This window comes from Ovis canadensis, chromosome 4 (genome assembly GCF_042477335.2).
Source record: "Ovis canadensis isolate MfBH-ARS-UI-01 breed Bighorn chromosome 4, ARS-UI_OviCan_v2, whole genome shotgun sequence".
Taxonomy (NCBI): Eukaryota; Metazoa; Chordata; class Mammalia; order Artiodactyla; family Bovidae; genus Ovis; species Ovis canadensis.
This window is the reverse complement of record NC_091248.1, coordinates 78961945-78984949: the sequence shown is the minus strand read 5'-3', so window position 1 is coordinate 78984949 and position 23005 is coordinate 78961945. Positions and strand designations below refer to the sequence as shown.

Sequence of the window (23005 nt, the reverse complement as noted above, 5' to 3'; positions counted from 1 at the left end):
TCGCTGCAGTGGTTTCTCTTGTTGTGGAGCACAGACTCTAGGCACTCAGCCTTCAGTAGTTGCAGCGAGTGGGCTCTAGAGTGCTGGCTCAGCACTTGTGGAGCACAGGCTTAGTTGCTCTGTGGCATGTGGGATCTTCCCAGATCAGGGATCAAACCCATGTCCCCGCCTTGCAAGGCAGACTCTCAACCACTGCACCACCAGGGAAGCCCCAAAGTATCTTGATTGTATATGCAAACCAGTAAAAACATTTTTATATGTACTCCCAATACATTTATTTCTAAAATATGGGTATGTTCTGCTGTAGTAATATAACTAAAAAACTCACAGAAATGTAAATCAGATGAGGAAAGAGACAGAAGTAAAAACTCTACTGTTTTCACATGGCCCCCTGCAGGTTGCCTTGGGTTCCTCTTCTGTGCATGACCCCCACTTTCCGTGCTCCCCTCAGGTTATCAGCTTAAAGGAGGAAAACATAAAGCCCACGTCAGGCACCTGAGCTGAGCAGATAAGGGGAGCTTCTCACTTCTGAGAGAGGTGACTAGCCTTTGTGGGGAGATCCTGTAGCATTTCAACAGGATGTGGCACAATACGGGCTTTAGCTTGAATTGGCCCTGCTTTCAAATTCTGACTGTATCTCTTTGCTGGCATGTGACTTTGAGCACATACTAGTAAATAATAATAATAGTAATAGTACCTCTCACTTATTAAGGATTTACTAGGTATCAGGCAGTCCACTAAGCACTTCGATGCATATTATCTATTTATCCTTATGTCTGTCATGCAGTAAAGATTTATCATCTCTGTTTAATAACTCAGGAACCTAAGGCACTAAATGGATATGTCATTTGCTTAAAATGAGACCCACATCTGCCTGACTTCACATTCCTAACTCCTGACAACCACTCTCTACTGCCTTCCACACTCACCTTCTATGAGCCTATGTTGTTATAAATTCAAAATGGAGAGAATCAGGATTTATACAGTGTGAACATGGCACTTGGGTTCAAAAATGTTAGCAGTTATTGCTGAACTCTCCAGATGAGTCCCCCAAAAGGTGCTGAGATGAGTCATCAGGATAAGAGTGTATAGAAAGTTAATCACGTCAGGCCTTGTCTGACAAAAGAAGGTGCTAGAGAAGGGGTTGCAGTGAGCCCCAGTAAGGGCAAGAATGTGTGGGCATGTGCCCTGCCCTGCCCTATCCCTGTGGCCAGGCAGACCCACCTGAATAGGAGGTAGAAACCTAGGACCTTCCCAGCTTTATGACGCCTGGCTTTAAGATCATCAGTTACTTCTATTCTGACTCCACAGTCATCACATGAAAGAGTTCACTGAGCATGAATGCTCTAAATAAGGCAACAAAATTAATAAACTAACATCTTTTAAACTCCAAGTTGTGGGGAAACACCTGGATCCCATGATTTCTGGACAGTGGCATGATTTTGCAAAATCATTTAGTTTCACCTTCTCTACTATAGACTTTTATTTCCCAAAATTTCTGATGTCCCTTTGCTCTTTTCTGAGTTCTAAACTATGGCACTTAAATCTCTTGCCTCACCACTTTCTCTCTTTTGAATTAATCAATATTGGTTCCCAGAGATGTATTGACCCTCCAAAAGAAGAAGCCATATCACAAATGTAAACTAGTCCTAAAATCACTCATAACTAGTCTTTGAAGGTGACTGTACTCTTGCCTAGAAAATCCTATAGACAGAGGAGCCTGGTGGGCTACAGTCCATGGGGTCGCGAAGAGTCAGACACGACTGAGCGACTTCACTTGCACTTTTCACTTTTATGCATTGGAGAAGGAAATGGTAACCCACTCCAGTGTTCTTGCCTGGAGAATCCAAGGGACGGGGGAGCCTGGTGGGTTGCCGTCTATGGGGTTGCACAGAGTCGGACATGACTGAAGCAACTTAGCAGCAGCAGCAGCAGAGGCATGGAAACATAAAGGTTTCAACAATTGCACTCTTGTCCTCTCTAAATATGCAGAAATATTGGCCCAGTTTGCTTCTCTCGGTTGGCCGTTGATTCAATTTGCAATCAGCCTGAAAGCCCTCCATGATTCAATCTGACTCCATTCAATAAACACATTTTATACCCCTACACGTTGACAGAGAGCCCCCTAAATTGCATTTTATGCTGACAGATTCATCAATGCATGCAATAACATTCTTATTTAGTACCAATCCCAGTGTTAGGTACTGGGAGTGAGGGATAGGGCTACAAAAGGACAGATGACCTTTTTTCCTTATTTTATGGGTAACAAGTTTAAGGAAAAATGAAATTACAGTAATAATAATCCAAACCTTACTCATACTACCACCCCCAACACAAAAATCATCGCTAGTCCATCTAATCTTCCGTATACACACATTTGTATTAGCCCAGTGACTAAGCACCTAGGCTGGAGAGTGAATGGCTGGGTCTGGATCTTGTCTCCTCCAGCTGGGAAAATGGACCTGAGACCTTGAACAAGTTCTCTTGCTTCTCTGTGCTTCCCTTTTCTCATGGATAAGACTGGACTCACAATGATGGTCCATACCACATAGAATTGTTATATAGGTAAAGCATTTGGAAAGTGCCTGCCACATAGCCATGAATAAATGGAGGCTGCTCATTACAGCATCTAACTAGAGTTTAATTTTTCATTAGCTGTTATTTATTTGTCCACTGGCATTGATGACTCCACATATTCTTTGTGCCGATGTGCTCCTTATACAGGGCTTCCCAGGTGCCTCAGTGGTAAAGAATCCGCCTGCCAATACAGGAGACACAGGAGACACGGGTTCAGTCCCTGGGTCAGGAAGATCCCTGCAAGAGGAAATGGTAGCCCACTCCAGTATTCTTGCCTGAAGAATGCCGTGGACAGAGGAGCCTGGTGGGCTATAGTCCATGGGGTCACGAAGAGCTGGATGCAACTGAGCACACACACTCCAATTACAAGGGGGTAGAGGTGCTTCTTGGAGCTGCTTGGTTTTACCTGACTGAAACAGAGGAGCAGGGAGACACCCGCTCCAGTATAAACCCTGCACAGGGTGATATAGAGGGACTGGGCAGAAGGAAGGAGACAGAATGGTATAAACTTCTTCATTTCTGCTTGTCCATTTGCCCCTCTTACTGATACAGGTCCCCTCATATCACCAGTGTTAACAACTGATGCACACCTTGTACTATATTTTTATGCTCATCTAATCATATGCAAACTTTACAGAGACGGGTATATATGAGTATGTATCTATGAGAGATTAAAGGGTTTGTTCTCTTAAAAATGAGGTCATGCTATGTAAGCATCTTGCTTCTCTCATTTAAAATACTTCATCTGGGACTTCCCTGATGGTCCAGTGGTTAAGAACCCACCCACCAATACACAGGATACAGGTCCAATCCCTGATCTGGGAAGATCCCACCTGCCAGGTAGCAACTAAACCCATGCACCACAATAAGAAGCCTGTGCACTGCACCTGCCCTAACTGGAGAAAGCCCATGCGCAGCAATTAAGACCCAGTGCAGCCATAAATAAATAAATAATAACTTTAAAAGAAAAAATAAAATTCACCTCTGCTGAAGGTGGCTTCTTTCCTTGTAAGTCTGCTTACAATTTTTTGATGGAGTATTTATTTCAGCAAGATTCTGGGAGCCCTGTGGGACTTGTGTTGAGGATACATCTCTCTGGCAAGTATCAGATTTTATTTGCATAGAACCCAGGAACTACCCACCCAAATCTACTTTATTTTGTAAGTTATTGTATATTATACAAATGTATATATTTGTATGTTATACATATTGGGTATACTTTACAGTACCCGAGAGCATACAGGGAATGTGAATCAAGAACTCAAACATAAGTAACAGCAAACCTGCAGAGATAAAGGCTAAAAGGGGGCTTTTCCTTTCTCCACTCAAACCTAAAATTAAATAAATAGCATACTATTTTTTTTCTTATTGTTTGTCTTTTAGCACATTCCCACAAGGGCCTTAACTTTGTGCAAGGGTTTCAGTTCCAATCCTCTAGTTAACTCAGGTCTGAACCCTTATCTCCTGTCCCCCAGAGAGATTTAACCCTGGTTACAGAGATCTGAAGCCCCATCTCACTTCTTTGGCCTCCAAGAAGTTCCCTGAATTTCCTGCAAACTCTCAGCTCTGCATTTAAAAAGACGTGTTTATTAATTATTCTAGGAATTTATAAGAAGAGGTTTTCAGGATACCTACTTCACTATAAAGATGGGATGAAACTCAGAAACATATTGGTATAGCTGTGTACCCATGAGATGCACACCCATTCCCCACACATTAGATCAATGAGTCATCATGCTTATGGAAGGCAGAATACTCTTTAAAGTGCCTTTCATGCCCCTTATATCCTTTGGTAAACTCAACAATCCTATAAGCTAGACATTACAGGTATGATTATCTTCATTTTACAGAAAAGAAATAGATTTCCAGAGAAGCTACGTGTCTTACATCACAGAGGCCCAAAAGTGAAGTCATCCCCCACTGCCTTTCGTCTGCACCATCAGGCTGCTGTCAAAGCAATACACTGAGATTTAGTCCCTGGTCTCACCTATGGATATTTCCTCCATACTTCCTGAGCTCTAACCATGAACCAGACCCAGGGTCAGGAACTAAGACTGAAAGACCAAAGAGAAGAAAAGGAAGTCCTTCCTAGGAGCTCCTAGTTGGGAGGAGAAAACAAATAAAATCTTCAAGTATTCTACATTCAGATACAACCTGTAGAGAGAACAGCAAGGAAAGGAACATCAAATTCTCCCAGATGCCATTGAGGACTTCTATTTTTGGTGGAGGTCCAGAAATATGACGGAGAAAACACTGCTATTCTAAGCTGGCTGCAGATTTCCTCCTGTTCAGCAAAACATATTGATGTTTATCATAAAAACCCCTCCATATGCAAAAAAGGGGAATCCGGAGAATCCAATTGCATGAAATGCTTAAGGTGCATTATTGCAAGGTTAATGAAAAGCAGTATTTTTTCAAAAGGGTTTCCAGTTACTGTATAAAGCCCATGCATGTGGAACTGTGGAGATGCTCCTTGAAGCTACATAGTTTTCCTGGCTGAGATGGGGAGGCAGGGAAACACAGCTCCATTTAAAACCCTGCACAGGTGGGGACAAGAAGGGAAAAACCAGGATTGCACAGGGCTGAAGCTCTGCGCCTGACCAGCCTGGTAAAGCAGGGTGGTGCCCGCTTCCCTCTGGAAGACAAACTGTGTCCTAAGACAGAGGACATTTCTTGGCTCAGACAGGGAGTCCGGAGCACTTTACATTAAACTGAGGAAGTTCCATATGATCAGAGAAGAGTCACTTCCATACTTCACCACGCTCTGTCACCCCCACAAGTGAGTGGAATTTAAAATCCAGCGGGGCAGAGGCAAGGGAATATTCTCCATTGTGTTATATCTGAATTTCATCATCCCAGGGCACTATTATTGCTAGGTTTTATTATATTTACTTGTGAAAAATAAGCTCCAGCATATGAACACGAGAAGAAGTAAGACTAAGAGAACTAAAAAACTTCCATAATAGGTGAGATGAATTCTGAGGAGTAGGAAGATGATAGATATTAGGCAGGAAAGAGAAAAGAGCAAAGCAAAAGAGGTATGCCAAGAGATGATGCAAAGAAGAGTTTAATGTATGATATTAAGCAGTTTGCTGTGCTGAGCTCAATGTTAGCCATCTCCTCTGTCCCTAAGACTTCTATAAACAGCTACACCTACAATCCTGGATAGATGGTACTTTGGGGAATGACAAAATCAGAGGGCTACCCGATCAGGCTGTGGGGTGGTGATGCGCAAGCAACAACATACAGAGGAAAGAAACGGACAACTTCACAGAATCTAGAAACTGGAAACTTGGAGTGACTACAAAGATTGTGCCCAGTGCATTAATTGGTAGAGAGTTCTGAGCCCACCCTGCTAATAAATAAAATTCAAAGAGGCATAAAAAACTACTCAGCCCTAAATAAATACATCTTGAAAATCTGAATGAAATAGAAATTTGTAGGAAAATATAATTTGCCTGAAGATGTCTCAGAAGAAACCAAAAATCTAACTGGTCCAGTTGCTGAAGAGAAAGAAAAGAAGTTATCCAAAAAACTGCCCCTCAAAAAAGCACCAGGTCCATAGTGTCCAGCGGAACTATACAAACTTTCAAACAGTAGGTAATTTCAGTGTTGCTTGAACTTGTCTCAGGGGTAGGGGTGTGGGGAGCTTTCCAGATGGCACTAGTGGTAAAAAACCCGCCTGTCAATGCAGGAGACATAGGAGATGTGGGTTCAGTCCCTGAGTTGAGAAGATTCCCCTGGAAGAGGCCATGGCAACCCATTCCAGTATTCTTGCTTGGAGAATTCCATAGACAGAGGAGCCTGGCGAGCTATAGCTCAGAGCTGCAAAGAGTCAGACACCACTGAAGTGATCTAGCACACACTTAGAGTTTAGAAAGAAAGAGAAACCTAAGTTATTTTTGTAAAAAGCATTACAGTGATATCAAAATCTAATAAATATTTCACATATATTAAAAACTAAAGACAAATGTCACTTAAGAATACCAATACAAAAATCCTAAATACAATATTAACCAACAGAACACAGTAGCACATTAAAACAACAATATGTTATTTCCAAGTAAAGTTGATTCTATAAAGGGCAGAAACTGTGCAATATTAGGAAATCTATTGATTATTCATATCTGTTGATTTAAAGAGAAAAGTCTTGCTGATTCCTTGAATAAATGTAAAGACATGTTCATAAAAAGACAATTCAGCAACACTGAGATGTTAGTTTCCTCCTAGGTTAACACATAAATCTCTTAATCCAAACAAAAATATCAACAAATTGAGTTTTCTCTCTAATTCATTCTTAACTAGGCAAATTGATTCTAATATTCATATGAAAAATAAAACAGCCAGAAAATCTCTGAGGAAGGAAAGCAATGAGCAGGCTCTACTATTACTAAAGCAAAAGGCATTCAGTTGTGCCTGACTCCTTGTGACCCCATGGACCATACAGTCCATTGAATTCTCCAGGCCAGAATACTGGAGTAGGTAGCTGTTCCCTTCTCCAAGGGATCTTCCCAAAGCCGCAATAATTAGAACACTGTGGTTCTGGCACAGAACAGCAGGTGGACTGTGCTGCTTTTCCTCCGGTGGCCATTACCCACACTTAATTTCCCAGCTTCTCTGCCCCGCTGCTGTTTTCTCCATGTATCCGTTGACATTTGCCCTCTAGCTTCCTGTGGGTTCAGCCAAGTGGAGGCCCTGGCTGGAGATCAGAGGGTGAGAGGAGACGGTCAGATGGTTCCCTCCAGATCCCTCACTGCTTTTCAAGTACTGACTCTGATCCCTCCTACATAGAAATCTGATAAGATTCTCTGCTCTCCTTTATCCCTTAGGCCTAGGAGCTCAGTGGCTTTCCACCATTGCTAGTCTGGGTGCTTTCTCATCGCTAGCAGGATCCTTGAACCTTGACCACACTTCCATGAACATCCCTTCTTTTGAACCATCAGAGTGGAATTCTATTTCCTTCCAAGAACTTGACTGATACATAGATAACAAAATGGAATAGACAATCCAGAGAGATTCAAATGTATATAGAAAGTCAGTGTATAATAAAGTTAGCATCTCGAATCAATGGAATTATGACAGACATGTTAATAAATACTGTTGAGATAAACAGAGAGCCACCTGGAAAAATATTAGAGTAAATCTTTACCTGACATGGTACACCAGAATAAACTTCAAATGTAATTAAATGGAAACAAAATAAAACCACAAAATCATAACTGTAGTATAGTCATACAACGGAATATTACTCAGCTAAAGAAAGGAATTGTTGGGACTTCCCTGGTGATCCAGTGGTTAAGAATCCACCTGCCAATGCAGGGGACACAGGTTCAATCCCTGGTCTGGGAAGATCTCTTAGATCACGGAGCAGCTAAGCCCGTGCACCACAATTGCTGAACCTGCACTCTAGAGCTACTGCTCCGCAACAAGAGAAGCCACCGCAGTGAGGAACCTGCGCACCACAACGAAGAGCAGCCCTGGCGCACCGCAGCTAGAGAAAGCCCGTGAGCAGCACCGAAGACCCAGTGCAGTGGAAAAAAACAGTTAATTAAATTTTTAAAAAGAAATGAATTTTTGATACAACCAACAGAGATGAATCTCAAAAACATGTGGAATGATATAAGGTTTACAGAAAATAATTTGTGCTGTATGATATTCCACTTGTAGGACATTCTAGAAGACATAAAAATGAATGCAGAATGGTGAAAAATCAGAACAGTGAGTCAGAAGAGTGAGTCTGTGGGTGGGAATGGGGTGGAGATTGTAAAGGGGCATGAAGGGACTTTCTGGGACGATGCTAATGTTTTCTATCTTGCTAGAGGTTTAGGTTACATCCTTAATATTTCCTTATTTTGTCATATATAGATTTTACATCAAAACAAAAAAGGGTCAACAAACATCAAACTCTAGTTTGTGGTATGCATGTGGATTTACTTAAGAAAGAGTGCACTTATATCTGCGAAATAATTTTAAATGCAAAAATAAGATAAATGAAGGGATGAATAGAGGGATAGATAAATAGATACATGATAAAGCAAGTACAGTTGAATGTAAATGGTAGCATCTAGGTGGTGGGTATAAGAGTGTTTGCTATAAAATTCTTTCAGTTTTGCTCTGTTTTTAATTTTTAATTTTTAAAAATACTAGAAGAAAAAGTTCTGACACTGTTATGACATGGGTAAACCTTAAAAATACTATACAAAGAGAACTAAGCCAGTCGCAAAAGGACAAATACCATGTGATTCTGCTTATATACGGTACCTAAAGTGTCACTGTGTAAAGCAAATTCTCAAGCCTCTCCTTTCCAGCAGATTAAAACTCAGCCTTCACAAAAAGGGAAAGAGAGATGAATCTGAATGTAGAAAGTAAAATAGTGGTTGCCAGGGGTTGACTGCGGTGGTAATGGTGAGATATTAAATGTTTCTCAATGGGAACAGTTTTAGTTTGACAAAATGAAAAAAGTTCTGTGCATGGATAGTGATAATGGCAAAACAACACTGTGAACATAATACCACTCACTAAATTACTCTTAAAAATTCTTAAAATGGTGAATTTTATGTTATGCATACTTTACCAAAATAATAAAAATAATTTTAAACTACTGGGAAAAAATGGGAGAATTCCTTGATAGACTTGGATAAAATTAGAGAAGGCCTTTATCTTTAAAACTGTGACTCAGAATCCAGAGATGATTATCACAGAATTGTTGATAATAAATAAAACTGGAAACAACTCCAAAATCCATTAATTTGAGAGTGAGAGATAAACTATACTATACACAGAAGAGCATCCATTAAAAACAATGATGTATAATATACTGATATTTAAAATGCTCATAAAATATTACTGAGTAGAAAGCATTATATCATAAAATAGCAAGTATAAAATGATATCTTTTATATAAAATGTGTGTGTGTGTGCCTAAAGAGATACTTGGAAGGATAGTCAACAAAATGTTAATGGTGATTATCTTGGGCTGTTTGTTAATGCTTTATTCTTTGCACTGTTCTATACTGACATTTTTTCAACAAGCTTGTATTATGTTTATAAAAATAATAAAGCCATTTTCAACTCATACTAAAATACTAAAAGAAGTAGGTATCTACTACCATATATTTTCCCTTGATACCTTCTAGCTATAAACATTCATTAATGCAAGGACTCTGTGTGTGTGTGTGTGTGTGTGCACCAAGTTAACCCTCAGGAAAGATGGACTCACTGACACTTGAGCTCCCAAGTCTCTCCTTCATAAAGGTTACAAGTCAGACTTCATGAAAGGAGGAGGAGAGGTGAATCTGAATGGCTAAAAGCTAAACCTCTATCAGTCTGCACTTTATAAAAGTTCCAGTGACAACATTACTCACAGAAGCTGTCATACAAACAGCATAGTATGTTCAGTATGTCGTACAAACTGGTGAAGATGCTGTGCTCTGGAAAACCGTCAGATGACCCCAAAATGCCTTTAGTGAAGACAATAATACTAGTGATAAAAAAAAGCTTGTAAGAAGAGTAAATAAATGTGTTTGGGCACATAATGAACATGCAGGTATTTGTTAAGTTATTGAATAAATCATATCTCAGGAAAATCAAAAGTGCTTAATGAAATGTAAGAGTGGGAAAAATGGTATTCTAAACTAATGTATTTACTGCAACTTGAGATTTTGAGACAGGTGTAACAAAGTAACAAAATAAATATTAAAAATTTTTTTCTAGTCCTTTCAAAGTTTGTATGTTCAAGTACGCTATTAAAAAAAATTTTTTTGAGGGACCTTCTCAAAGGGGAAAAAGAGGACTTACCTTGTACTGGGGGTCATTTCATTTTGAGACAACTTGAAAAGCAATGTGGGGTGCAGGCAGCGGTCAGCGGTCACACTCTCATCCTCTCCCCGCTTCCTGACCCAGTAGAGCCCAAATCTCAGGACATAATAAGTGAAAGGCTAGAGGCTGGAGAGGATTCCTCCTCCCTGGGGAGCCCGCAATTAGTATGGCTATGGAAAAAGTGACAGAGAGGAAAAAGCAGAAACTCTGACTGGCTGGCTTACAGACTAGTCATCGCCAAGGTCACAGAGTGAATGAAAATCCCTTCTGCAGCCTTTCCCCCAGAGTGGGGCAGGGTCTGGTTCTCAGGGAAACGACATGTCCCTCAGGCAGGAAGAGAGGACTGGATTCACCAGATTCTTACTCCTTGTTCATGCAAGGGCAGAAGTTCCTTGGCATATCTTAAATATTACTCATTGCAAGCAATGAAAAATTACTCCCAATTACTTTAATGCTGATTTTAAAAGCCTTTAATATAATTAGACATGGCATAATTGGAGCAGTTGGAAGAACAGGACAGGGGAAAAATGTAGGAATACAAGACTTCCTTGGTGGTCTAGTGGTTAAAAATCCACTTGCCAATGCAAGGGACAAGAGTTTGATTCCTGGTCGGGAAGATTCCACATACTGCAGGGCAACCTGTGCGCCACTACTGTGCCTGAACTGTAGAGCTCTCAAGCCACAACCACTGAAGTCTGCACACCTAGAGCCCATCTTCTCAACAAGAGAAGCCACTGCAGTAAGAAGCCCAAGCACCAAAACCAGAGAGTAGCCCCTGCTCAGTGCAACTAGGGAAAGTCCACACATAGCAACAAAGACCCAGAGCAGCAAAAAATACACAAATAAATAAATTAAAACTATGGGGAAAAAAAAGAACAGAGGAATAAACTTTCTCAATAGGGTGTTAACTAGCCACTCAGAAAGCAAACTAAAAACACACACACGCACACAAACTACTGTCTAGATTGAGCAATCTGAGTAAGTTACAGATAATATAACACCAAGGATGACGTATGTGTGGGATCTTTGTCCTTAACCCCAGAAGTGGCAGTCTAGGGCCTCTAACATATGAGAGGACAGAGTTAGAGACAAACAGTGGTAAAGGGATTATTAGCCCACCACAGTGGTATGATATTTACTTTAAACTGAAAACGTCTGATCAACAGCAACGGCAAGAAACACTTTCAAAAACTTAAGCAGTGTCCAGAAAATACAGCTGCCATTGACAACCCCTTCCCCCCAAGGGAGTTTCCAAATTGAGAAAAGACTGACCCTTAGCACTAGGAAGTACACAGTTTCAGCTGTCCATTAGCATGGAAAAGTTCAATAAAACCTTTCAGATTTTCTTTCCCAGTGAAGCCCTAAACAGCCTCTCTTTTTTGTCAAGTTGGTATATAAATCTTTACTTCTAGCTATTCAGCAAGTTACTCATTATTAAGTACTCCCTCGGGTGAATATAAATAAACCTTGTCTTTTCTCCTCTTAAGCTACTGTCAGTTAATTTGCAGGCTCCTGACTATAAATCTAAGTGGGTAGAAGAAATCTTTTCCTCCCAAAGGCAGTAACCTTATCAGGAGTCACAGAAGACGTAGATGGAAACCAAGTAGCAGGCAATAAAGTTCACCAAGACAGGGAATTCCCTGACAGTCCAGTGTTAGGAGTCAGTGCTTTCACTTCCAGGGCCAGGCTTTGGTCCCTGGTCAGGAATTGCTGCTGCTGCTAAGTCGCTTCAGTCATGTCTGACTCTGTGCAACCCCATAGACGACAGCCCACCAGGCTCCTCTGTCCCTGGGATTCTCCAGGCAAGATTACTGGAGTGGGTTGCCATTTCCTTCTCCAATGCATGCATGCATGCTAAATCACTTCAGTCGTGTCCAAGCCTGTGCGACCCTATGGACAGCAGCCCACCAGGCTCCTCTGTCCACAGGATTCTCTAGGTAAGAATACGGGAGTGGGTTGCCATTTCCTTCTCCAACTAAGATCCCACAAGTCACCAGGCATAGCCAAAAACAAACAAACAAATTCAGCAAGACAGTGTTTCAAGACCATCATCTGACAAATACTGGTTGCAGTCTGAAACCAATTCTTGTAGGATACATCTTTTCCAAATGTTAAAACAGCAGTACAAAAAAGGGGTGAGGAGATAACAACTGAAAATGGAAAAAGCCCCAACAACTTTAACACACAGATTGTTAACCGAAAATTACCCTAATCAATAATGTCAAAGTCTCTCTTCATCCAAAGAAATTTCTGACAAAAGCTAGGCACCTCAGACAACCTACTTCTGATGATTACACAATAGACAGGTAGTTGTGGAAGGTTTTTTTGTTTATCTGGTTATTGGTTTATTCTGAGCAGGTCAGGAAGCAACAGTTAGAACTGGACATGGAACTACAGACTGGTTCCAAATATTGTCACCCTGCTTATTTCACTTATATGCAGAGTACATCATGAGAAACGCTGGGCTGGAAGAAGCACAAGCTGGAATCAAGTTTGCCAGCAGAAATATCAATAACCTCACATATGCAGATGACACCACCCTTATGGCAGAAACTGAAGAGGAACTAAAAATCCTCTTGATGAAAGTGAAAGAGGAGAGAGAAAAAGTTGGCTTAAAGCTCAACATTCAGAAAACGAAGATCATGGTATCTGGTCCCATCATTTCATGGGAAATAGACAGGGAAACAGTGTCAGACTTTATTTTGGGGGGGGGGCCTCCAAAATCACTGCAGATGGTGACTGCAGCCATGAAATTAAAAGACGCTTACTCCTTGGAAGGAAAGTTATGACCAACCTAGACAGCATATTCAAAAGCAGAGACATTACTTTGCTAACAAAGGTCCATCTAGTCAAGGCTATGGTTTTTCCAGTGGTCATGTATGGATGTGAGAGTTGGACCGTGAAGAAGGCTGAGCACCGAAGAATTGATGCTTTTGAACTGTGGTGTTGGAGAAGACTCTTGAGAGTCCCTTGGACTGCAAGGAGATCCAACCAGCCCATTCGAAAGGAGATTAGTCCTGGGTTTTTTATTGGAAGGACTGATGCTGATGCTGAAGCTTAAACTCCAGTACTCTGGCCACCTCATGAGAAGAGTTGACTCATTGGAAAAGACCCTGATGCTGGGAGGGATTGAGGGCAGAAGGAAAAGGGGATGACCGAGGATGAGATGGCTGGATGGCATCACCAACTCAATGGACATGAGTTTGGGTAAACTCCGGGAGTTGGTGATGGACAAGGAGGCCTGGAATGCTGCGATTCATGGAGTCACAAAGAGTTGGACACGACTGAGCAACTGAACTGAGATACCTTTTATTAAAAGTGAATTAACTTCATCCTTACTTTCTACCAGTGAGTGGGGCCACAAAAGCCTACAAAACACCATGCTTAATATAAGCCGGATCTCGCCTCGGGTTTTGATACCATATCTTCACAACAGTATCGTAAGACAAGAGTTAGGAAACTAACACCATCCTCAGTTAGACAAATCTCAGAATCTCAGAGCCTTTAATGTAGATGAGAGGAAACATCTGGCCTTACTGGCCTGACTCTGCACCCCAAGTCTAACTTTCCCCTTAAAATTTTTGGCTTTAAGTATCACCATAGTAATATCCAAGGTGACTGTTTCTTCCTTAATTTGATATCTCCCTCCCAGAACCAATGTACCTTCTTTGGTTTCCCTGAGTATAGCTCAGAAAATACAAAGCTTTCAAAGAATGTTACTAAATATTAGTAAACTGAAGGACTGGGTAATGGGAAATAAACCCACATCACTTAAGACAAGTAGTATAGAGAAACAGAAAAGAATTCCAGAATTCGACTATTTAGGTTTAAATTCTGGCTGTCATTTTCTAGCTGTGTAACTTGACCTCTCTGTGCCTTGATATCTTTATCTGTAAAATGATAACTAAATGACCCATCCCACCATCTTGTAAAATAACATCTGGTACATAGCACACAAGTATATATTCAGTTTGGTTTGTAAAGTAAAGGTTTTAGTTTGCAGCACAGCTACTTTTCTCCCAGATTCACAAGTTCTGTGCTGTTCTCCCCAATACCTGGAGAAATCCAATCTATTCCAAGCAAGGGCTACCCAGACTCACAGAAAAACGCAACTCATCTCATTTTTAAAGATGATAAAACTGAGCCTTATCTGCAATTTCAACTATCTAAACTCACCACACTTCAAAGATACAAGTTCTTTTTTTTTAAGAGCAAAGGATAGAAATTGAATAACTTTGTGTAAGTATCCTTAGGTGATATAAAACTCAGAATGTCATCTTTAATTTGAAATTTTCTTTATGAAAGAAAGTGGAAGGAATGGAAAAAAAGAATCTCATTCAATCAAAAAGTTAAAGCTAATAGTATTCCCAGGATGCATTCATCAAATCTAGAACAGAAACTAATTCAATGCAAATTCCTAGAAATTAGTTTTTAGGAATTATGCAATATAAAAATATACTGTCTATATCACCAGAAGTATGATGAAAAATATGTTAATATTCTTCTATAGGCATATATAGTTGTAATTTAACTGATATCACACACATATATAATCTAACATTGAATCATTGCAGAAACAATCCATGTTTCATCCAATGTAACTGTGATAGACTATAAGATCATCTAAAAAAATTTTGTATCCTACACATTAGAAAATATTAAGCCTCCGGATGCTTGAATAATACCTTACCTTTGTATAGTACTTACAGTTTGCAAACCAATTTTTATCTCCATAGTTTCCTTTGAGCTTCATGGCATAGGATATGGCGCTACAACTCTATTTGTGCTCATTTTAAAAGAGCAGATAGCACAGGTTTAGAAACTAGAGGTCTCCTGCCCTAGGAGGCAGAGAAGGCGATGGCACCCCACTCCAGTACTGTTGCCTGGAGAATCTCATGAACGGAGGAGCCTGGTGGGCTGCAGTCCATGGGGTCGCGAAGAGTAGGACACAACTGAGTGACTTCCCTTTCACTTTTCACTTTCATGCATTGAAGAAGGAAATGGCAACCCACTCCAGTGTTCTTGCCTGGAGAATCCCAGGGATGGGGGAGCCTGGTGGGCTGCCATCTATGGGGTCACACAGAGTCAGACATGTCTGAAGCAAGTTAGCAGCAGCAGCAGCAGTAGCCCTAGGAGGCAAAGCTTAGCAAGACCTAGGTATCCTAACTCCAAATCTGGTTCTCTTTCCACTAACACCACAAAAATATCCTATAAATGGGAAAAACTAACATATTGTATAATGATGAATCCATTCAAGGGCAATATGCATGTGTATTCTCTTAATTTTTGTTTTAAAAAGCTGTTTGAGTGAAATAATAACAAATAAAAGCCATAAACTCAAGAAAATTCTCAAGGGAATAAGGATTCATATATCCTGACCTCTCATGAGTCAAAGTGTGAGTCAGTCCCTCACTCCACTTTTTCTCTTTAGAGGAACTAATATTGCCCACGAAATCTAATGAGTCCTTCTTGAAAACTCAATGGACAATAGCAATGAGCATCACAACCTTGCTTGGGATGAAAGTGAGGATTTATGTATGAGACCAAAAGACCAGCTGATGTATTTAGTAACCTTTCTAGTGTGATTTTTTTTAATTACATGTACCAACTAAGGACTTTTCCTCCCACTTACACAAAAACAGGACCTACCCTATGAAATGGACCTTTGAATATCTTAAACCCAAAACTGAAGTTTTACAGTTCCCTTCAGCTTCACCTGAAAAGTTTTAGAGATCTGGTTCAGGGATAGCACTCAGCACTTCTACATGCACAGTGTCTGGTTATGTTTTCTAGCTATCTAGTGAGAAATGTATTAGTATCATCTCTATGTCACAGATGATAAAACTGAGGCACAAGGAGAGTATCCTGCCCAAGATCACAACGAAAGCAGGTGATGGAGATACAGACCCACCACCAACCCCAAATCTCATGTGCTCTCCTCGCTTCTCTCTTTACCCTTAAAATGTCCTCCCCCAACCACACACCCCACGTCCCTTCAGCAGAGACAGGTTTCCTTTTTCACACATGGATAAGTCTTGGACAAGCAGGAATCTCCTGTCCTTTTTCCAGTTCCCCTGGGAGACAGGTACACCTCCTTTCCAAAACAACAAGGACTATGTTTCCCGTTGGTGCGGACGCCAGTGCAAAGATGGGGAAAGGGATCCTTAGGGGGTAAACTGCCTTGCCAGCTACTGTTTAAACGCCTGTGAAAGATGATCCTTCTGAAATAACTCCGTATTGAAATGAGTCAGAAATGAGTCTTAACTTGTGAAAGTTAATGGGCAATTTTTATGGGCAAGAGATTCTGGGCAAATTATGGGCAAGAGAACAAGAAAGCCGAAATCCTGTTGAGAGACAGAGCTTTCACTTCTCCCTTTGAAGTTAAAAAGGGCCCCTTTAGGTCTCCACGGAGCGGCTCCCCACGATCCTTACAGAAAGGAGGAAACTTACCCGCAGCGCTGGGGCTTCGAGACAGCTGGGACTGAGGCATACTCTCGTCACTGTTCAGCACCGGGGACAGCTCCGGACTCGCCAACTTCGCGCGCCCCTCCGGGCTCGGTGCTATCCGCTGAGACTCCCAGGCTGCGGGCAGGGTGGCCGCCTCTCCACACCCTGGTCCAAGCCTCCCGGTCTTGTGGAGCGCAAAACGGTCTCCGCGAGCAGCGGGGGCAGCCGGAGGCGCCTCGGGCTGGGGCGGTGGCGACGAGCCCAACTGCACCACGGCGTTGCGGGACCGGGACCGCGCCAGCGCTGAGGAGACGGAGCCCATCTCAGGGGGCTGGGCTGGGCCCAGGTGAGCGGCCAAGGCTCCCAGTGGGACCCACACCCCTTGCCTGCCAGAGGTTTACTCTCTTCTCGCGCCAGGGCACCTCCAGCCTCTGCTCCGCCTCTGACTCCGCGGGTGGCAGTCCCTCCTCAGCGCGGGGGAGAAGGAGGAAGCTGCAGGGAGGGCTGCGTGTCCACCCCGGGTGGACTGAGGAGGACCCAGGCGATGTCTGCGCCTGTCTGATGATCTAGGGTGGATGACGACACTTGGAGGGGTCCGTGTGCAGAGGTTGCCCCGAGACTTTCCTGGGGATTGGAGGGGAGGAAGGGGAGTGGCATTAAAGGAGGGAGACTTTCTTCCTCTACTTTCTGTACTTTGGTCACCTGGGGCCAAAAGACTGGCACCTTCTTCCCGCTCCTGCCGACACTTCTGGGCTGCCACTGTCCCTGGGGAGGATGAAAGGTTTAGCCAAGGCAGAGGAGGAGTCTACATTTGTTTTCTTCTCTTCTCTTCTTAGGACTAATACCACTACTCTTCCAGGCTGTGCTTTCCTGCAAAGCCAGGCCTGGCTCCTGACTCTCCCTGAGGAAGGCTTGGCAATCCCCTTTCCAGCATGCCTCCTCCCCATGCCCTCATCCTGGAGGGGGACTGAGGCCAGAGAGGGAAGCCATGGTGTAAGGGGAAGCAACTCTGCTGGTTCTCCTCAGGGAAGCGGGGAGGCAGGCACCAGCCAATCCGCAGGGTTTCCATGAAGGGAACCCAGAGCAATCAGGGGCCCTATTAATGGGCCTGCCCTGCTGGCCCTCTCACTTTTCTGACTGCAGTTCAAAGGTGGTGACACCTAACTTGGATCCAGAAGCAGGAAGAGCAACCTGGGATTAAGTTTCAACTAAAATCCTGTTAATTCAGGAGACATGGGAGATGTGGGTTCGATCCCTGGGTCAAGAAGATACCCTGCAGGAGGAAATAGCAACTCACTCCAGTATTCTTTTGGGAAAACCCCATGGACAGAGGAGCCTGGCAGATGACAGTCCTTGGGGTTGCAAACAGTCAGACACAGCTGAGCATGCATGCCCCTTACTTATTCTACTTAAAACCCTATTTGTTGCTCAGAGAAGTTTTAGGTCTTGCCCAAGGTCACAAATGGTTAGTTAGTAATGGAGCTGGATCTTGTGCCTGGGACTACCTTTCTAAACCTAGCCTCCTATCCTCACTGCTTCCCACCTGGAAGTTCTCAGGCATTGAATTGTGAAGCAAGAAAATTGTGAAATATACTAGGGGTCCCTAACCTCCCAATCTAATGCTTGATGATCTGAGGTAGAGCTGATGGAATAAAATAGAAATAAAGTGCACAATAAACGTAATGCACTTGAATCATCCAGAAACCATCCCTCCCTCTGCAGTCCTTGGAAATACTGGCTCCCAGGAAACCAGTCCCTGGTGCCAAAAAGGTTGGGGACTGCTGAAATACACAGCATACGTGTGAAGGGAGACTGACTTTATCAGGGATGCCTGGGAGCCCTCCTCCCTCGTGCCCAGCACTGATAAGACTCTAGACACTGTCATCTGTGAAATGGCATACAAATAAGTATGTGAACAGTAATATTATTATGAAGGTAGCCTCCAGATAAACAAGCTTCAAGATGGGAGGAGAAAAGAAAAAGGGTTTTAGAATGCTCAACTGGCATTTAAGTCAGAGGATTAACTGAAGTGGAACAGCTATGGCAGACAGGTTCCTTACTGCTAGTGCCAACTGGGAAGCTTATTTACACTATTTATGGGTCCAAAGCAGCAATCTGTCCTTGGCATCATTTTCTGTGAAGTGGACAGAAGCTGAAGTCCAAGGTCCTGAGCTAACATCACATGTGGAATCCTCCACCTGTTAGACAAATACACTCCATGATCTCCACACCATGCAAGGATCATGAAGAGTGTCTCTCACCTCTGCCAATGTCAGGAATCCTTCTTCTCAGGGCACACAAAAGGGTGCAACAGTGTCTGTCAACCCATTTGGGTGTATGGCTATATTAAACTCTTAATTATTCTTAAGCACTTTTTATTCTTGCTCACTTGATGGACAAACAGAAATCCTCTCTGGGCAAAGGACCTTTTAGAGAGGGAGCTCTGGGGGCAGATATTTCCTATTCTTGGACCTTGACTTGATTTTTTTCCTGCAAATCTGACATAGGCATCATTAGCAATAATGTAACTGTGAGCATGGAAGAAGGTGAGATGTCCTGGGCTTACTTAAGAGTAGATACTCCACTTTGGCTCTATCTATTGGGGAAATATATAAACATAAAGCCAGGCTGGATGAGTTACAAGCTGGAACCAAGATTGCCAGGAGAAATATCAACCACCTCAGATAGGCAGATGATACCACACTAAAATGGCAGGAAGCAAAGAGGAACTAAAGAACTTCTTGATGAGGGTGGAAGAGGAGAATGAAAAAGCCAGCTTAAAATGCAACATTAAAAAAACTAATTAAAATAAATTAATTAATTAAAAAAAACTAAGATCATGGCATCCAGTCCCATCACTTCATGGGTAAAAGGTGGAAGCAATGACAGATTTCCTCTTCTTGGGCTCTAAAATCACTGTGGATGATGACTACAGCTGTGAAATCAGAAGATAATTGCTTCTTGGCAGGAAAGCTGTGACAAATCCGGTCAGTGTGTTAAAAAGTAAAGACATCACTTTGCTGACAACGGTCTGTATAGTCAAGGCTATGGTCTTTCCAGTAGTCATGTACAGATGTGACAGCTGGACCATAAAAAAGGCAGAATGCCAAAGAATTGATGCTTTCAAATTGTGGTGCTGGAGAAGACTCTTGAGAGTTCCCTGGACAGCAAGGAGATCAATCCAGTCAATCCTAAAGGAGATGAACCCTGAATATTCCCTGGAAGGACTGATGCTGAAACTGAAGTTCCAGTACTTTGGCTACCTGATACAAGTAGCTGACTCACAGGAAAAGAGCCTGATGCTGGGAAAGATTGAAGGCAGGAGAAAAGGGTGACAGAGGATGCGACGGTTGGATGGCATCGCTGATTCAATGGACATGAACTTGGGCAAAATCCGGGAGATGATGAAGAACAGGGAAGCCTGACGTGCTGCACTCCGTGGGGTTACAAAGAGTTAAACATGACTTGGCAATTGAACAACAACAATACTTCAGAATGGAATGGTAAAGAGCCACTCTAAGTTCTCAGCCACCCCCCGCCCAATCCCACCACCGCCTGCCATACTGGCTGACCCAAGCCTTTCCCCAGAACACACACACATCCTCTCCAAGAGGGAGACATAGCTCAACTAAGAGTTTGACTGTTGATGCTGCTGTTGATAATCAGATTCTCCCCAGTTCTCCTCTAAGTGGGAAGTGGTAAGCCTAGAAAACTTAAAACAATCTTGTCTTTTTTTCTTCTTTAATTTAAAAGAAAAAAAAAAAGGACCACATATGGTGAGCTAGAGCTTGGTTAAAGAGGGAGTTGTTAGAGAATATGCCAGCTGTAGGTGATCTCATTCTCAAACCCTTGACTTTCCTTTTTCAGGCCACTGACCTCTTCAGTCAAGGGCAGGAGTGCTCCCAGCCAGCCAGACTTCCACCAGTGGGTGCTCAGCAGAGTGTGCATTGAGGGGCCTTGGAAAAATCTGACTCACCCCTCAGCATCCTTCGAGGATGTCACAAATTGATTTACCTTGGATCCTGGGAGTTTTACCACTGACAGTGTTGAATATTACCTGAAACAGTGATGATGGAGAAATCCCCCATCCTTTCATGTCCTGGAAAACAGCTTATAACCAAAAAATCACCCTTTCCCAGATGACTTAGCTAACATTCAAGAATGTCCCTTTGCTTACTTATGACAAGGGTAAACAGTGACCCTACAAATTCCCATTCTTTGCTTCATAAATGATTAGCTGAGCTGTTTCATCTCCACTGATCAATCAAACCAAATGCTTGTTAACCATATTGTGGTTAAACTTCTCTCCTTCTTCCAGGGCTCTACATTTTGGCCCAGTCTCAGCCTGAACCAGCATACAGCCCCTCCTGAGAACTGAATTGAACATTCAAATTTGAATTTATACAGTTTTCACTTGTCACAAAATATTATTCTTGTATAAGAATATCAAAAATATTCTTGATTTTCCCCAGCCATATAAAAAAATGTAAAAATCATTCTTAGCTCTAGGAATAAAGAAAAACAGTAGCAGACTAGATCTGATCAGTAGGATCAGTGTGATTGGGAAAGCAAAGTAAATTTACCATTGCTGAGATTTGTTTGGGGATAAGATATTAAATTTATTTTGAAATTTCAAATACCATTTTTAAGGGGCTTGAGATTTTTTTTCCTTCAAAAGGAGCATGGGTTCCCATAGATTACAAAACGCTCCTCACCGCAGTCACCAGGGTGGCCACTATCAAAAAAAAAATATATATATATAGTATTTTATACTATATCTTTGTATTGGCATGGATGTGAAAAAAAATTGGAATTCTGTGCACTGTTGATAACAATATAAAATGGCCCAGCTGCTATGGAAAATACTGTAGTAGTTTCTCAAAAAGTTAAACATAGAATTATCATATGATCCAGCAATACCAATTTTGGATATGTACCCAAAAGAATTGAAAACAGAATCTCAGGAAGATTTCCCTGTGCCCAGCAGCATTATTCACAACAGCCAAAAGTCCAACCCAAATGTCCATCAATAGATGAATGGATAAAGAAAATGTGCTAAACACATTCAGTGAGATATTAGTTGGTCTTGAAAAAGAAGGAAATTCTGTCACATGCTATCATATGGATGAACCTTTAGGACATATGCTGAATGAAACAAGTCAGTCACAACAGACAAACACTGTGTAATTTCACTTTTATGAAGTACCTAGAGCTGTCAAGCTACCAGAAATAGAAGGTAAAATGGTAATTACCAGGAGCTGGGGGCGAGGGGGGGAAGAGATGGGGAGTTCTTTAACGGGTATGGAGTTTCAATTTTGCAAGAAGAAAAAGTTCTGGAGATTGGTTGTACAACAATGTAAATTTATGTTACACCACTGACTTGTACACTTGTAAATTATTATGATGGTAAATTTTATGCTATTTGTATTCAACCACAATTTTTTAATCCAATTATTTAAAAGATTCCCTAAAGCAACACAGAATGAAACTGTGCCTTCTAGGTGATAAAATTATATCTGAAGATGCCTATTGTGTTCCCACCAATCTTCTCTTTTCCAAGTCAACTGTTGGCTTCATCAATTCATCCCCATATGACAGGCTACTCTGGCCCTTTGTTCTCCTCCATCGTGCTTCTTTCAATACTCTCCAGTTGTTGTTTAAAAGACAGACATATAGATCAATGGAACAAAATAGAAAGCCCAGAGATAAATCCACACACATATGGACACCTTATCTTTGACAAAGGAGGCAAGAATATACAATGGAGTAAAGACAATCTCTTTAACAAGTGGTGCTGGGAAAACTGGTCAACCACTTGTAAAAGAATGAAACTAGATCACTTTCTAACACCGCACACAAAAATTAACTCAAAATGGATTAAAGATCTAAATGTAGGATCAGAAACTATAAAACTCCTAGAGGAGAACATAGGCAAAACACTCTCAGACATAAATCACAGCAGGATCCTCTATGATCCACCTCCCAGAATTCTGGAAATAAAAGCAAAAATAAACAAATGGGATCTAGTTAAAATTAAAAGCTTCTGCACAACAAAGGAAAATATAAGCAAGGTGAAAAGACAGCCTTCTGAATGGGAGAAAATAATAGCAAATGAAGCAACTGACAAACAACTAATCTCAAAAATATACAAGCAACTTATGCA

At 41.8% G+C, this 23005-nt stretch overlaps 1 pseudogene; it reads right to left on the bottom strand.

Annotated features, from left to right (window-relative positions):
- LOC138439810 (sodium/potassium-transporting ATPase subunit beta-3-like) overlaps positions 1-17164 on the bottom strand; it is a 60406-nt pseudogene extending 43242 nt beyond the window's left edge.
- Positions 17165-23005: the final 5841 nt, after the last annotated feature.